The sequence below is a fragment of the Lycorma delicatula genome, chromosome 6, assembly GCF_047948215.1.
Source record: "Lycorma delicatula isolate Av1 chromosome 6, ASM4794821v1, whole genome shotgun sequence".
Classification (NCBI taxonomy): Eukaryota; Metazoa; Arthropoda; class Insecta; order Hemiptera; family Fulgoridae; genus Lycorma; species Lycorma delicatula.
Window position 1 is genome coordinate 7,398,226 of NC_134460.1, and position 14,790 is coordinate 7,413,015.

Genomic DNA, 14,790 nt, shown 5'->3' on the forward strand with positions numbered 1-14,790 from the left:
CTCAACTTAATTAAAATATTTCTATGGCTTACATAAATAAGAAGAAAAGAGTTACGTACTTTGGTTAACATAAATAAGGAGGAAATGAGATTGAACAAAATTCATTATTTTTCAATACACAATCTACTTGAAGTAATGTACAAACCTGAAACAGCCACAAAACATTTTTTTTCTAGTTTGTGATAGCAGAAGATATCTGATATATGCTTTAATAGCTACATCATCTCATTGAAAATAACGTAAAATAGTATTGCTCTACAAGTAATTATTGCAGAACGTAACGTCATCATATTTATTAGCATTTGGGATTCAACACTTCAACCCATTTCTTAATTCACCTGTCTGGTGATTGAACAATATTCCGCTTGGACAACTGCCACGGGAATAGTTTATAATGGTCTATTTAATGATATATTTTGCAGCATTGCCTTGTAGATTTAAACTAGCATAATGGAAGAATAATAATGTAAAAGAAAATTAACAATATGTGAACAAAAAAATATGCTTCAAGCAGCGAGAATTACTGTACTTAGGGTTAGTTTCCAAACCCAAGGCGACTACTGAATGCGATTTAAATGTCATCTGCTTTATCAGATGCACATGTTAAACAAATACGTAGTACATAGATGTACATGTTTAAAAAAATACATGATTTAACCAAATTATGAAAAACAAAATGAACATTTAAAGTAAATAAGCTTTTGTGCTGACGTGTGCAAGGTTAGAAGCATCAAGTACGCACAGACCTTCAGAGAAGCACATTAATTCTTCTGGATAGAAATAAACCTATGTCATTGTTAAACACCGCACTTTTAATTAAAGAGTAACCTCAAGTTACTCAAGGCACATTTAGTGACAACAAAATGGATAAAATACAAAGGTAGTGGAGGTTAAATATTTTAAAATTTGTAGTTTAGGATAAATAGAAATCTCAAGGAAGTGAGATAGAGTTTATGTAAACATTTTTTTCATAAAGTAAATAACTGATAATCTCTGGAAGCTTAGTCGCTGATCTTTCTTTTTGTCATTTAATTTATGGAAAAAAAAAATCACAGAAATTTAAAAACGTTAAAAGATTTTAGGCCTGCAGTTACATCAATAAGTAAGTGTTGTCGACGTCAGTACATACATCAAATATGAGCTATATAATTTAAAATTTTGTACAGACATAAACAACCAAATTATTACTTAATAAATTTCAAAAAGTAATTATTTTGGTGACATCAAGTTTATAAAAAATAAATTAGTTATCTCCTCAATCTCAGTCAAAACGCATAGCGATAGAATCATTGTAATAAGGATAAAATCAAAACCTAAACCGACAACGATTGTTAACGTTTATATGCCTACAAGCGCCCATGATGATGATGAGGTAGAGTGTGTATACGAAGAGATTGATGAAGCAATTAAACACGTAAAAGGAGATGAAAATTTAATAATAGTTGGAGATTGGAATGCAAGCATTGGAAAAGGCAAGGAAGGAAATGTAGTGGGTGAATACGGGCTGGGCAAAAGGAATGAAAGAGGGGACCGACTTATAGAGTTTTGCACGAAGTATAATTTAGTAATTGCCAACACCCAATTTAAAAATCATAATAGAAGAATATACACTTGGAAAAAGCCAGGCGATACTGCAAGGTATCAGATAGATTATATCATGGTTAAGCAAAGATTTAGAAATCAACTCGTTGACTGCAAAACTTACCCTGGAGCAGACATTGATAGCGACCATAATTTGGTGATAATGAAATGTAGATTGGGGTTTAAAAACCTGAAGAAAAGGTGTCAGATGAATCGGTGGAATTTAGAGAAGCTTGAGGAAGAGGAGGTAAAAAAGATTTTTGAGGAGGACATCGCAAGAGGTCTGAGTAAAAAAGATAAGGTAGAAAATGTAGAAGAAGAATGGGAGAATGTTAAAAAGGAAATTCTTAAATCAGCAGAAGCAAACTTAGGCGGAATAAAGAGAACTGGTAGAAAACCTTGGGTTTCAGACGATATATTGCAGCTGATGGATGAATGTAGAAAATATAAGAATGCTAATGATGAAGAAAGTAAAAGGAACTATCGGCAATTAAGAAATGCTATAAACAGGAAGTGCAAACTGGCGAAAGAAGAGTGGATTAAAGAAAAGTGTTCAGAAGTGGAAAGAGAAATGAACATTGGTAAAATAGACGGAGCATACAGGAAAGTTAAGGAAAAGTTTGGGGTACATAAATTAAAATCTAATAATGTGTTAAACAAAGATGGTACACCAATATATAATACGAAAGGTAAAGTCGATAGATGGGTGGAATATATTGAAGAGTTATACGGAGGAAATGAATTAGAAAATGGTGTTATAGAGGAAGAAGAGGAAGTCGAGGAGGATGAAATGGGAGAAACAATACTGAGATCTGAATTTAAGAGAGCATTAAAAGATTTAAATGGCAGAAAGGCTCCTGGAATAGACGGAATACCTGTAGAATTACTGCGCAGTGCAGGTGAGGAAGCGATTGATAGATTATACAAACTGGCGTGTAATATTTATGAAAAAGGGGAATTTCTGTCAGACTTCAAAAAAAGTGTTATAGTTATGATACCAAAGAAAGCAGGGGCAGATAAATGTGAAGAATATAGAACAATTAGTTTAACTAGTCATGCATCAAAAATCTTAACTAGAATTTTATACAGAAAAATTGAGAGGAGAGTGGAAGAAGTGTTAGGAGAAGACCAATTTGGTTTCAGGAAAAGTATAGGGACAAGGGAAGCAATTTTAGGCCTCAGATTAATAGTAGAAGGAAGATTAAAGAAAAACAAACCAACATACTTGGCGTTTATAGACCTAGAAAAGGCTTTCGATAACGTAGATTGGAATAAAATGTTCAGCATTTTAAAAAAATTAGGGTTCAAATACAGAGATAGAAGAACAATTGCTAACATGTACAGGAACCAAACAGCAACAATAACAATTGAAGAACATAAGAAAGAAGCCCTAATAAGAAAGGGAGTCCGACAAGGATGTTCCCTGTCTCCGTTACTTTTTAATCTTTACATGGAACTAGCAGTTAATGATGTTAGAACAATTTAGATTCGGAGTAACAGTACAAGGTGAAAAGATAAAGATGCTACGATTTGCTGATGATATAGTTATTCTAGCAGAGAGTAAAAAGGAATTAGAAGAAACAATGAACGGCATAGATGAAGTCCTACGCAAGAACTATCGCATGAAAATAAACAAGAACAAAACAAAAGTAATGAAATGTAGTAGAAATAACAAAGATGGACCACTGAATGTGAAAATAGGAGGAGAAAAGATTATGGAGGTAGAAGAATTTTGTTATTTGGGAAGTAAAATTACTAAAGATGGACGAAGCAGGAGCGATATAAAATGCCGAATAGCACAAGCTAAACGAGCCTTCAGTAAGAAATATAATTTGTTTACATCAAAAATTAATTTAAATCTCAGGAAAAGATTTTTGAAAGTGTATGTTTGGAGTGTCGCTTTATATGGAAGTGAAACTTGGACAATCGGAGTATCTGAGAAGAAAAGATTAGAAGCTTTTGAAATGTGGTGCTATAGGAGAATGTTAAAAATCAGATGGGTGGATAAAGTGACAAATGAAGAGGTATTGCGGCAAATAGATGAAGAAAGAAGCGTTTGGAAAAATATAGTTAAAAGAAGAGACAGACTATAGGCCACATACTAAGGCATCCTGGAATAGCCGCTTTAATATTGGAAGGACAGGTAGAAGGGAAAAATTGTGTAGGCAGGCCACGTTTGGAGTATGTAAAACAAATTGTTGGGGATGTAGGATGTAGAGGGTATACTGAAATCAAACGACTAGCACTAGATAGGGAATCTTGGAGAGCTGCATCAAACCAGTCAAATGACTGAAGACTCAATCTCTAGTAACTACCGCGAAAAGCAGTTGCGTCGATTGTAACAAGATTTATTTCAATCGAATAACGCATTAATACTAAAAACATTGTGTGCGAACAAGCACTAATAAAAATGTTTAATGGAAAGTGACAGAAACACTTAGTTTACTTTTCATTTATAGATAAATAATCAACCGATTACAATTTTTATATTTCTGATATAAGAATAAAATCCCGTAGGAAAAGTTAAAAAACAGCAATTGAAAGAGAGAAAATAAATCTGTATAAGACAAATTTATATATCTATCTGATTTCACACTTAACAAAAAAATATTTAAACCGATTATAGACAAGTATATTTACTTCAGTTACATGTAAAAGAATAATTAAAACCTTAACATGGTGATGTTTATTATTAGCACGTATTTTTCATTTATAGTCGCATCAACAATTAAAGTCATTAGCAACTCATCAATATCTGTGTAAATATATAGGTAAACGTTGATTTTTATCAGACTCAGGCCGACCATTCCTGAGACGCGTGGTTAATTGACACCCAACTACCAAAGAACAAGATATCCATGATCTAGTATTCAAATCCGGAATAAAAGCAACTAACTATTCTTAACTAACTAACTTTATTAGATTTGAACCTTAGAACTCTCGACTTGGAAATTGGTTTTTACCACGAGTTTTACCACTAGACCAACCGGTGGGTTTTATTAACACATGACCACAATCTTACGAGTAGTATTCAAATATTTCTTCAAAACATACACACAGTTACTGTTGCCAACCTAATCTTTTGAAGATCAAACTCTACTGCACTAAAAACAGCCGCTTTTAATTTTTATATTCATAACATTTTTCTGTTACGTTTTCTTTTTAATAATAAAATTTGATCTTTATTTTTGTTTTTCACTGATTTAATGACTTAAATTTTCTCAAAATTAAATTCTCTACACATTTTGATAATTTCATTTACGCATTTAATAGTGATTTAACAAAGCTACTGTATGTCAAACCTTAAAAATATCTGAATGACCTCATTTCACTGAGGATACTAAAATCCAGGCAAAATTTTCCACTAACCGTAACTTGATAACAAAGCATTTTCTGACCCTTAAGTTTCTATGAAGTTTTTTCCTTATTTCAAGCCCTAGGATCAGTTCCCAAATTACTTCACTTTCCTCCTAAATCAATCTGTCTTCAATCAAAAAGTCTTTTCCAATCATCGTGCACAATCAGATTTAGATTCGTAAAAATGATTTTTTGTGGCCTTTTAGTTACAATTTAACATACATGTATTAAATGTATGTTTAACATGTTTGTATTAAATTAAACATACATGTGTCATAGGCTGTATAATGTGTCATAGACTGTAATTATACAGCCTGACACTCTCCGTAACATAAGGATTCCAAAGCATGGTCACACATCTAAATTGGTTGGGTTGTTGAGCTGCTAAGGTGAAACAAAGATACATACATGCATACATACACCCTAAAAACATTAAACTCCTTTTTGGGCAGTCGTGTAAAAATAGATATGATATTAATTATTTAAATACAAACTCGTGAATGTTAAGGTAAATACAGTACATTAAATATAAAAAATTGGTTGTTTACAATTAGGAAGCCACTATAAAATTTTTTTTTTAATTCAACAGAGTAATACGGTTTTTAAATATATTACATTATGTATAAATGTTTTTAAATATATATGACTTCCCTTTGTACATCCCCCAAAATAAAAAATTAAAATACAGAAAATGGTGAGATAAATTATTAAAAAAATTCAAAAATTTCTAACATCCTTCTGTTCAGGATCTAAGAAACAGCAAAAAGTTTTATTCAGTTCCATGGACTACAAACACACACGATAAACATGCAAAATGAATTTCAAGTTTAATATTTCAGCTAATTCCTTCATTATCGGTATTCCTTTTTTCAACTTTTTGAAAGATTACAAGATTTTTAATATAAATAATGTCTTAATGGTGGTTCACTTTTCTTTAGTCTAATTTTTTTAACTTTGCCGTTTGTATTTATTTATAACATTATATATACATATGTATAAAAAAATATACTTTTTTGTTGTTGCAATTAAGTTATTTTTTTTAAAAATAAGTATTACATTATTTATTAAATCATATTGGAAAAAAAGAATCAATTCCAAAATTACTATATTGTAAAATTGATTTTTCTGGCTTATATTCAAAGCATGGAAAAGTTTCTACAGTAATGTGTTTTATGTATGTAGAAATTTATAATATCTGTACATATTCTTCATTATTTCAATTACCTGCTAAGGTGCTCTAACAGATTGGTTTGGCCTAGGAGAGGGAGTAAGGTAACATTATTTACATATGTTCAAAAACGTTCTACATGATTATGAAGGAATGAGTGTAGAAGCAAGGAGAATGATTTCACGGTTCATAAATGATTTTTTCTTTTTAGGAGAGAAAGCACAATATATGTGGCAAATGACATGATAATATACTAGAATATTTAATGAAAATTAATGTTAGGAAAATTAAAATAATTAGAATAGAAGACGATAAATCAATGACTCGCTGCTCAAAAGAAGGAAGAATTGGGCAAGTAGAAACACCAGTCATATTTAAAACAGTGCAGAGAATAGGATAAGTGAAAATGAGCCAAAAATTAGAACAGCAATTGCTGAGGAAGTATTTAATAGAAAAAAAATTGTTATTAGATAGCAAAGAAGAGTTAAACTTGAAAAAGCAGTCTTGTTAAGCGGTATATTTGGAAGGTACTTCTGTTTAGATATAAAACATTGTCACATTTATAAAACAGTGAAAAGTGCTGGAGGCATTTAAAATGTGGATGTGAAGAAGATTGGAGAAGGAGATATTAAGACAGAGTGAAAAATGAAGATGTAATGAGCTGAGTTAACAAGAACATATGTTACATAATAAAATGTTACACATAACAAGCACATAATATCAAGAATAGAAGTTACATAGACTACGCCAAGAATGTAAAGCGCTCTAACAGATTCGTTTGGCCTAGGAGAAGGAGTAAGGTATCATTATTTACATACGTTCAAAAAGATTCATGAATAATAGGACCTAACATGAACCATCAGGAATAATAGGGCATATTTAGCATTTATCGGGAACGATCAAGGGGAAACTGTATATTATTAACTCATTAATTCAGAATAAAAAACCAACTGGCGCAAAACATAATGAGAAAAAAGTACAATCGCAAGTGATGCTAGAAGGTGCAAAAGAGAAAGGCTGGAAACAAGCAAAGATTATAGACAACCTAAAAGGAAATGGGAAATATTAAGGTAATAAAATTTTAACTGGGAATAGAGAAGAATAGGCAGACATGGTCCTAATTAAGCAATTGGAAAATCGTTTAAACAACAAAAAAAACTAATTTAGAAAAGTAAATTAGTCTTCTAAAATATTTTTACAATTAGTGAATTGATAAAATTCAAAATTAAGAGATTTTAATGAAATTTCAAGAAACAAGCTAACAGATATATTTCTGTAAACAGTAAATCACAATTCTTGTTTAAATTGATTTATAACATCATTCATGGAATTACAAATGTCTTATATTTTCATTATTTTCTTTTTCCTTAAAGTAATATTATTACAGTATAGTCTAAAGAAACTAGAATGGATTAAAAAAAAACTCTTTTCATTGCAATTAAGGGATAAAGGTTACAAAAAATGGTTTTGACATTGTAAAAAATGGATGAAATGTGGACATTTGAAAGTTGGATCATATTTCTAAAATTTCCTAACCAATCAACCTAAGTTGAGAAAACTATTTTGATAGTTTCAAAATAAACATGTTTATTATAAACAAAGAATAGATTCTAAACTTTAGAATAAACAAGTTGACCATACAGGTTGATCACAGATAACTTAAGAATAATTTAATTAAGATAGAATGGTAAATTACGACAACAGATATTTTATTAGAAGTTGATTGAGCCTAGAACATATTCTGCCTGGTGATGATATACAGCATATTTACGAATACAATAATGTAAACTTAAACCCTTATAATACCAACGTCCGGTTTTACGGAAAGAGAATTCTGTTTAAAAACTGCCAACGTCGTAAGTCTGGAAAATCCTTCATAAACTAATTAATATCGTTACAACTGCCTTAGAGCATATTTATGTAATGTAAACTTAATGTTATAAGTATTTTGGTAGACTTCTTATAAATATATATCAGGAATGGATAGATTATCTTATATAAATATACATATCAAACTTACCACCAAACTCGTTAACACAGATAAAAAGTAATAGAAAAATTCGACTTTCGCGAGATCTCGTATCATCAATAGGTACATAATTCTACATTTAATACAACAAATCCAACAAGAAATAAAAGCTTAAAAAACATAAACACTCCGACACCACAAACCTCGTAAACACAGCGCCATTGTAACTAATTGTACCGGAACACAAGAACGTTCATAAACATTTGCCAACTGCTACAATCCACTATATCTTCAATTAAAACATCATCTTCAACAACGATCTGTTGATTAATTATTTCACACTTTTGTTTAAATTTATAAATATAATATTTTTCAAGCATACTCATTTTTTACTGTTGTAAAAAATTTCAAATTTTTTAAAATTATTTTTATAATCAGTAATACTTACGCTTACATTGCAACAAATTAGCGGCTACGCTATTATAGACACCTCTTTCCGTTTCTCTAAGCATTTTAATCTTCCATAAATGTTTTTTTTTTTTTAAAGAAAGAAATAACTGGTGTAAGGAAAAAATCACATATACTCATAAACACAGCACTTACAAGTAAATATATAGGCAACTCAAAATTGCACAGCAATACTTCAGAAGCTTATTTGGAACATTAATATAAGAAATAATATTCTTTTTCTCCTTATAAATCTATTAATAATCGTTACTTATAATTTATTTTTCTCCTTATAAATGGATTATATTAATTGTGTAACTATTTCTTAATCTCATTAGCGGAAATGATTATGCATGCCTGCTGTTAAAGATGACTACAAAATTCTGAGATTGATTCCCCAAGACATCATATAAAATTTGTAATTTAATTCACCTTGCTTAGATTTAAATCCAGTAGCATTGTTGTAAATTAAATTTATTTTGTTCAATAAAAATAGATTTCTTAAATTTTTTGTGTTTGATTTCATTACCACCACCACTGTCTGATCTGAAGATTCTTTCCTGCGATATGCAACTTGCTTTGTACAACATCCAGATATGTCACAAATTGATCAGCATAAATGACAGCAATAATATAATAATAATTATAATAATGCCCTGAGGTAGATAATCCTTACAACCAGAACGTACCATCTATGTTCCACGTCCAGGGTGGTAACAGCTATACGTAAGTTCAATACATACAGGTAGCAATGGGATTCCAAGTATTTTTCTTGAAAATATAATCATTCTTTTGACTTCCATCTTCAGGTCACTATATGAACTGGAATTTTGATCACACTAAAACACTATATGATCAGCAGGCTACCTGCAGATCATGAACAATGGAAATGGACTTAAACCACCTTTAGAGCTGAGGGATGTGATGGCCGGGGTCAATGTGATAGTAGGTGTAAAAGAGACCCTTCTGTTGTACACATGCTCCCTGCAATGGTAAGCATGTAGTAAGGTGCCCATGTGTGTCAATGCATGGGAGCCCTGAAAACTTTGGTGAGTAGAGGACTGGAGTCAGTGTAGAGACTGCGCATCCTCTCTCTACCAGGACATATTCTTGTTCCACCAGAGTACCAGGACAGATCTCCAGGGTCAGTAGCTCTGGAATGGGGGTTATACCCTGGCAGCTAGCTTGCTATGGAGGGGATCAAAATTTCATGCAAGTTGAACTATTTATCGTGGCAGAGGGTTTATGTAAACATCCTCGTTTGGAACCAGCCGTGTGACGACAAGTGAAATTGCAGAAGAGTTTTTGAGGAGGAAGAATTCATAGTAGTCTGAAGGATCTGCAGAGAACTGCTATCAAGAACTGTTCATCCAGATCTAAATATCTGGTGATTATAAATGAAGGTGGAAATTATGTAACGGTAATAACTAATTTCTAATTGCTCGTGAAATAACTATTGCACTGGAGGGCCGGTAAAGGAAATACAAAAAATTTTCAACAGTCTTTACATCCAGATGACCAACGATATCCAGTTGCAGATTCTTTGAATAAAGAAAATAGAAGAGTTTGCTGTACGTGTAGATCCTCACAGCACTCTTAATACCTCAAAGGAGTTGTGGTTTGTCAAGATCTATTCAACCTATTCTGAGCAAGAAATTTTGTAGGAGTTGTCACCTCAGGGAATAATATAGTGCTGAAGGTTGAACATGGGAAGGAATGATGAAGTTCTAACTTCTGCCTCTCATGTAATCACTTTTAATAAACCAACCTTGCTGGAGAAAGTGCATGCTGGTATATGCTGTCTGGATATGTGTGCATTGCATTCTTGTTGCAACCCATGTAATGCTTCAGATGCAAACAATTTGGCTACACTGTGGTTTGATATGAGAGACTAAAAATATGCATGTATGATGAAGAGACCCATAAGGGGAATGATGTAAGAAATCTCCTGTCTGCATCTACTGCAAAGGAAAGCATTCGTGCCAGTCAAGAAACTGTCCTGTTTACAAATATGAAGTAGCTGCTCAAGAAGTTAAAACCATAGAGGTCGGCTATTTTGAAGCTAAAAAAATTGTAAACAGCCAAAAATGTAGAGCAACAACAACGCTGAACAACATATGCAACAACATATGCTGAAACAGCAGCTACTGTTTCTACTGCAAGTTAATGGAAATCAACTTCTCAGTAAACTCGTTCTAATGTTAGCTAAAATGATAGTTAGAATAATAGGTAAAACGAAATCTCTCTCTCAAAAGGAAGCTAAGAGACTGTCCAAGATAAAGCCACCAGATAATGTATCAAGCAAACATAAAGTGCATATGAGCAGAATATGATGTCTGTTCAGAAAATAACTCAACTTTATTTTTTTATCTTTATTATTAATTTACAGATTATTGGTCCTTGTCCCCTTCAAAGTACTCCCCTTCTCTATTCACACACTTTTCCTGGCATGTTTCCACTTTGCAAAGCAGTAATGGATAGTGTCATTTGAAATGGCCTTTAAGGTTCGTGACGAATTTGCTTTAATGTCACCAATAGTCTCAAAACGGCATCCTTTCATCACTGATTTAATTACGGAAATAAGAAAAAAATTGCAAGCAGCCAGGTCTGTGCCAAAAATCAGTCATCTGATTTTTGGCACAAAACTTATGAATTGACAAAGCTGAGTGTGAAGGCGCATTGTCATGGTGAAGGGACCATGATTTGTCTCTTTTTGGAGGAACAATTCTGGTCCCTTTTTGTGGATTTTTTTATGTAAGCATTGCAAAATGCCTTCATAGCATGGACCTTATGGGAAGAATTCATAATGCATAACCCATTAAAATAAAAAGGAAAAAAAAGAAATAGAGAGCATTAGTTTGAGATTGGATTGAGTCTGACATGCTTTCTTGAGGCGTGGAGATCCTTTGCCAATCTGTTGTGATGATTGAACTTTTGTCTCAATGTCATAGCTGTAAACCCAGTTTCTGTCTCCTGTTATGATCCTTTGCATAAATATTTCACTGTCATTGGCTTGTTCAAGAAGTTGCAGACAAACGTCTACTTGATGTTCTTTCTGCTGATTGGTCATTAAATGAGGAACAAACTTCACTACAACTTGATGCATGTTCAATTTTTCAGTCAAAATGTCATGGCAAGAACCATTTGAAATGCTAACCTCTTCTGCAAGTTCTCTGACAGTAAATTGGCAATTTGTAAGCACCAGATCATTGATTTTCTCAATGTGGGTATTGTCAGTTAAAATCAAAGGCCTTCCTAGTCACGAGTCATCTTCAACTGACTGATGACCGCTTTTAAATTGTGAAAACCATTCGTAACATTGCGTACAAGTCAGAGCATCTTCTCCATACATTTGTTTATAACACAAAAACTAAATGAAACACCAATAATCCAAGAATATGTGATTGCAAAGGAGGTTATGTGGAACACAATGCAGCCAGTTGAATGACACTAAATAATCTGAGAAATATCTCCGTTGGCACATAATTAAAAATGTTCAATTATTTTCTGAATAGACCTTGTAAGAAGGAAAATAAATCTGGGATCAAGTTCATCTACATAACCTGTCGGATGAGCATGTTACGAGGGTAAAAGCTTCAGAGAAAGCCCTCTAAAGAGGCTCTGAAACCATCTGTGGTCTCATGAAGCCACAAGGGGAACCCCTATTTCCCCATTTGCTGAAACAGTGGCTGATGTGCTTCTTTTGTGGGTGTCTCCAATTCCTGTCTGAATCAGCGCCTAAACTGAGCACCAAGTCATGCCTGTTGTTGTCCACCATTTCCTTCGTCTCCAACTCAGACGATGGGAGCTACAGAGGGTATGACATAATTTTAGAATGTAAAGCTGTTCAGAGAATGAAGAAGAGAAAAAAGGAATGGGCAAACACTGAGATTAACTGGCTAATATAATCAAGTCAATTCTTCAACGGAACATCAATGAAAGGATAGATTAATGGAGCTCAAGGATGATTGTCAAACACTCTAGACCTTCAACACTTGGTACATGATGTAGACCCAATTTGTATATGTCTGCAAGAAATATACTTCCACCGAGATGAAAATTCCAACTTAAGAAGATATAACAAAAATATTTACATCAGTGATAATATGTTTTTATCGACAAGACCAACGGCCAAATATAAGTTAGAGGTGGAGTAGCAATATTAGCATCGCCTAGAGCTACCACTGAAGCAACTGAAACATAAAAGTGATCGCAATCAGAAAGAAGTGCTCACTACAGATTATTATCTGTAGCATATACTTACCAAATTTTGATAAGGAGGATGAAATAATGCAATAAATCGCTCAGCTTCTCCCAACCATTCTATCAATGGGTAACTTTAATGAACACAACCCTATTTTGGGGTTGAATCGAACATATCTTCAGGGAAGAGAATTAGAAAAGTTCCTTTTAAATTCTGACTATTATTTTAAATGATGACTCAAGAACTTATTTTAATGTCAGAAACGGATTGAAGTTCTGTATAAATTTAACTTTTATTAGTGCTTCAATTGCATTGAAATTCTCTTTCAAGGTTTTACAAGATCTTTACGGATCTTTTAGTGACCATTCTCTGGTGAAAATTATAACTGATACTACAATAAAATAATATCCCATCTCCAACAAATGAAAGCGCAATAAGGCAGATTGGACTAGCTTCACTGCTAATACAACACTCCACTCCAGAAGTAACTGGAGTTATTGAAAATGATGTCTTTGATACAACCAATGTTATATTTGACTTGGGATTAAGATAAATACCCAGAACATCTGGAAAACTCAAGAAGCCACCTGATCCTAGCAACAATACATGCCATATATTAGCAGAAATACAACCGTATTGATATTTGGAAGAAATTGAAGGCTATCTGTGGGCATACAAACTATACTCCCATAAGTTGCCTTCAATATGAACATGAGCTAACAGATACTCCACGTGAAATTGCAGAATTATTAGCCAATCAATTTGAAAAAGCTAATAAAACGGCAATTTAAGACGAAGGCTTCAAAAATAAAAAATAAAACAGAACTTTGTCACCTAAATGTTGGAACCAAAGTGAATTTTTTTACAATGTACCTTTCTAAATAGATTTGTGAAAGCGTTGGAGAAAAATGGTAATACAGCATCAGGTCCAGATGAAAAACATTATGAAATACATCAGAATGCTAAGCATTGCTGCAGAACTTAGATTGCTATAACCATATAACTTGATATGGCAGGATGGAATGTACTTGCAGCAGTGGAAGAAAGCATATATTGTTCCAATTCCAAAAAAAGATAAAAATCTGATCGATCCCAATAGTTACCTTTTCATAAAAACATCTCCTTCCACAATTTGTTGCAGATACACATGATAATACACATGAAAACCCTCATCCAGGAAGGCCTTTGTCTTAGCAAGTGAAGAGATTCAGAGAGTCAAGTTTTGTGATATAGAAAAGAAGTATTGAACTATGTTTCCACCTAAGAGCTATGGACCAATTCCAAAATATTTGGTAATAAAGAAGAAAGAAGGGAATTTTTCTAAAATCAGTTCTTTTGTGACTCCTCGAGGGATCACGGAACCTGAAGGAGGACCTTTAAAGGAGAGAATGAAGACTGCTATGGGACTGTTTGTTGAGACCTGTCAATGATCTACAGATGTGGATAGTCAACAGTGATCTGAGTAGCTCTGGCTACTCAAAGCTAAGATGGGACTCAACGACACTAAGGTTGCAACACAGGTATGCTAAATACTTCCAAGGGTGTCGCTGTGTGCAGGGACCACAGAAAAGAAGAAATCATCAAGGAGCTAGTGCATGTTGACAATTAAATACCCAACGCAAGGTTGAAGTCTTACCATCCATGTCACATGTCCTGAGGTTTAACAAACTTAGGTGTCCTGGAAAAAAAAAAAGGGTAATTTCATAGGCTAGATATTTGTCCATTCATCCCAATATGATTACAGTGTTTTGGATGTCAGAAATTTAGACACAAAGCAGTGCGATGCACAAGAAAACAAATCTGTGCTTATTACTCATTACATCCTGATGACTCGTGCAGGGAACCACCGATTTGTGTAAACTGTAGTGTACATCATACTGTGAGATCATGAATCTGTCTGAAATATAAGAAAGAAGTAGCAACCCAGGAGATAAAGACCATTCAAAGGTCAGCTACTTTGAAGCTAGAAAAATCATGCTTAGCAAATTGCCAAAGATCACATCTTATGTACAGGATGCTGCCACTCCTGCAGTCTCCTTTAAACCAAAGAATGTGATCTCTGAA

The 14,790-nt window shown here is 33.1% G+C and overlaps 1 protein-coding gene across 2 annotated transcripts in view; it reads right to left on the reverse strand.

The window, feature by feature from the left end:
- The window catches only part of LOC142326453 (uncharacterized), a 102,517-nt gene that overhangs the window by 41,752 nt on the left and 45,975 nt on the right, over positions 1-14,790 (reverse strand). Inside the window, exon 1 of one of the 2 annotated variants that reach the window (XM_075368983.1) lies at positions 8,127-8,331. The exons of the other annotated variant lie outside the window; for it this stretch is intronic. The gene's annotated coding sequence lies outside the window, so the exon portion shown is untranslated. Of the gene's footprint in view, positions 1-8,126; positions 8,332-14,790 lie in introns of those variants that run through there. 2 annotated transcript variants of the gene reach the window in all.